The sequence below is a fragment of the Rhinolophus hipposideros genome (genome assembly GCF_964194185.1).
Source record: "Rhinolophus hipposideros genome assembly, contig: HAP1_SCAFFOLD_41, whole genome shotgun sequence".
NCBI lineage: Eukaryota > Metazoa > Chordata > Mammalia > Chiroptera > Rhinolophidae > Rhinolophus > Rhinolophus hipposideros.
The window spans coordinates 419,254-422,937 of NW_027669121.1; positions in this window are offsets into that span (position 1 = coordinate 419,254).

Here is a 3,684-nt window from a genome sequence, read left to right on the forward strand (position 1 = left end):
ACTCCTGAGTCTTAGGGCCCTCCTTCCAAGGATGAGTGGGAGGGGGCGGGCGGGAGATCTCTAAGCTGCTGAAAGCCGGGAGCTGCGACTGCCGCTTACTGCTGAACTCAGGGATTGCTTCCGCGGTTGCCCTTGCCCCGCCGCAGGCCAGCCAGAAAGGGTGGGGCCTGGGGATGGAGGGGTCTCATCCCTCCCAGGCCAGCCACTCACACTCCTCCCGCAGGCCTGAAAAGGTGGTGGCTGGGGGTGTGGGAGTCTCCTCTCTCCTCGTCCAGCGAAAATCCCCTCCTCCCAGCCTCTTCCGAAGGTCAGAGCCGGCTGCCAATCTTCCCAGCGCCTGAGCGCAGACGCCCCTCTGTAATCTGACACTGTTTCTCAGTTAGGGGTAGTTTAAGTCTCTGGAAGGGTGGGGGGAGGATTTGAAAAGCGCGGTGAGGGGCCCAGGTGTGGCGTCTCAGTTCTTTGTCTGCCCTAAGGCCCACGAGCTGCCCGCCCCGGCGGGAGCGATCAACTGTGGGACGCAGGGAAAGAGCTCACCTCCTGGACCCTACGCTCTCCGCCACACCCTGGGCTCCCGTGGGACTCTAGAGCCCCAGGTGCTGCCCTCCACTTTTTCTGTGGGCACGCTCCTCCCCCCCGCTCGCCCACCTAGTGCACCTCAAAGCAAACCTTCCACGAGCCTCCGTCCGACCTGGGAGCCGCGCAGCGCAGCCGTTGCTGCACGGCCTGTGCTCCGCTTCCAGGAGTCTGCGCTCCGTAGTCCCGGCGCCTCCGGCCTCAGCTCCGCGTGGGTGGGGGTGGGGGGGCGCGCTTCCACTTCGCTGTCCCGCCTCCTCCCCTGCTTGTAATCCGCGCACACCTTCAGGCAAATTCCTCCACGAGTCTCCCCGCTGTTCTGCGTGTTCTATATCTCCCTGTGTCTTTAGAGCTGCAGTTTACCGCCGCAGCCGCCGCCGCCGGCTTGATTCCACCGCGCGACCGCGCGTTTCCTCTCCGCTCCCTTCTTTCTTCCCCTGCTCGCCCAATTTGCGCAGCTTCAAGTAATCCTTACACGAGTCTCTTAGGAGTCTCTTAGCTGTTCTGCGTGATGAGCGAAGAGTTGTTTGATGGGTTATATGTCCCGTTTGTAATAAAATCCGGAGGAGAACTCAGAAAATGTGCCCCGCTGCCGCCATTCCTATGACGTCACTCTCCCTTTTTGTGTATTTTAAAGAAGTCCCCCTAATATTCCTTGTAATACTGGTTTGGTGCTGATGAATTCCTTTAGTTTTTGTTCTCCAGGAAGTTCTTTATCTGTCCTATGATACTAAATGATAGCTTTGCTGGGTAGAGAAATCTTAGCTGTAGGAGAGTCTTTCATCACTTTGAATGTTTCGTGCCCTCCCGTCTGGCCTGCAAAATTATTGTTGAGAAATCAGCTGATAGTCTTATGGGTGCTCCCTTTTAGGTTACTAACTGCTTTTTCCTTGTTGGGTGCCCTCTTATAGGTTACTAACTGTTTTTTTTTTTGCTGTTTTTAAAATTCTTTATTTACTTATAAACTTTGGCATTTTAATTATGTTGTATCTTGGTATGGGCCTGTTTGGGCTCATCTTCTTTGAGACTCTGTGATTTCTCGGCTTATATGTCCATTTCCTTCACCAATTTAGGGAAGTTTTCAGTCATTATACCTTCAAGTACAGGTTGAATTCCTTCATATCTTTTTTCTTCTTGTAGTACCCCATATGATGAGAATGTTGGTATGCTTGACATTGTCCCCGAGGTCCCTTAAACGATCCTCATTTTTTGAATTATTTTTACTGTTCTGATTGGGTATTCTCTGCTACCATATCTTTTAAATCATTGATTCGATCCTCTATTTTATCTAATCAGCTTTTCATTCCCTCTAAGACATTTGCTTTTTCAGTTATTTTATTCTTTACTTATGACTGATTCATTTTTATGTTTTCTATTTTCATTTTTATGTTTCCTATATCTTAGTTGAAGTTCTCCTTGAGATCACTGAGCATCCTTATAACCAGTGTTTTGAACTCTGCATCTGATAGATTGCTTGTCTCTATCTTGCTCAATATTTTTCTGGAAGTTTGTTCTGTTCTTTTATTTGGCATGTTTCTTTGACTCCCCATGTTGGCTTCTTCCTTGTGATCGTTTCTGTGTATGAGGTAGGACGGCTGTGTCTCCCAGGACTATTTGAGTGGCCTTAGATAGTAGGTGTCCTGTGGGGCCCCGTGGCACAGTCTACTTGTTAACCAGAGCCGGGTGCTGCAGGTGTGCCCCTTGTGTGAGTTCTCTGTGCTCTCCTGTTGTAGTTCAGCCTCTGTTGCTCTTTGTATGTCAATGGGAGGTATTGATGCTCAGGCTGATTGGTTGTGTGGACTGACCATGACTACAGTGGAAGAGCTGTTTTGGCACGGGCTGCCTCTATAGAGCAGGATTTGCTTTAGCAGGGCACTGGTGTCTGCCCTGTGTGCACTTTGGTTGTGTCTTCCTTGGTGGCATCCAGGTGATGCTCCAGCTCTGTTCAAGGATGATCACCAGTTGTGTTAGCCCTAGGGACTCCTGTCAGTGGCCCAGCTACAGGCCAAGACCAGCCGCAGCCTGTGTCCTGTCTGGGGCCAACTATCTTGACCACAAAGCAGGACACAGATGGCTGCCACCTGCACTGGGTTCAGAGGTACCTCAAGAGTTCCAGTTGCGAACCACAGCCAGCTGCCACTAGTGCCATCTTGGGTCTGCACAGCAAGAAGTAAAGGACAGCTGAAGCCACATAACGCTTGTTTGAGTTTTGTGAACCGTTGAGAGATTTTGGGTAAGCCTGCAGCATGAGCCAAGACAGGATTTTTTTTTGGAAAAGGCACTGAAAGCAGCTTGGGTTGGCTCTCAAGTTGGGTGGGGCAGGTTCTCAGGGAATCACCAGGGTGGGGTGGACAGTGTTAGCCAGGTTGATGTAGACTCAAGAGATGGCGGCCATCTATGTCTCACACTGCGATGGGTGATGGAGCAGTACAGAAACAAAGGATTCTACAAGCACCTCTGTGTGGGAGAAAGCTCCCTTCCAGCCATCACCCTAAAACCAGAAAACTTAGTTCCTGCCCTTATATCCCTGACATCTTTTGAACTACTGCCCAGTGTTGGAGTTCGGGGCAAACGAATCTGTCAGTTAGTAAGCCCATTCCAAGCCCTATAAGAGAATCAACTGGGACTCTAGCCACGCTTCATCTCTCCCAGCCAGAATGACCAATGGTTTCCACAGCCAGAAGCTATAGGGACATCTCTCTCTAGCACTGGAATCCTGGGTTAGGATGCCTGGTGTGGAGCTGGGTCCCCTCGCACCCCAGGTGGACCTCCACAACCAAGATATCCCTCTAGACTTTTAACAGTCACACAGGGGTCTGGCGTCAGCTTGTTCTGTTTTTCTGCCCCTCCTACCAGTCTCGAGGTGACTTCTTCTGTATGTCCTTAGAAGTAGGACGACTTTGGTTGAGCTAGACTTCAGGTGATGCTCAGTGATGATTGTTCTGTAGTTTAGTTGTAATTTTGATGTGGTCGTGAGAGGAGGCAAGCATGGCATTTACTTACTCTGCCATCTTGACCACAAATCCCCAATTTTTCAATTTTTCATACCTTAATATAATAGATTTCTCTATAAAACTGTGATGTGACAACTCATGGAACTCACATTCA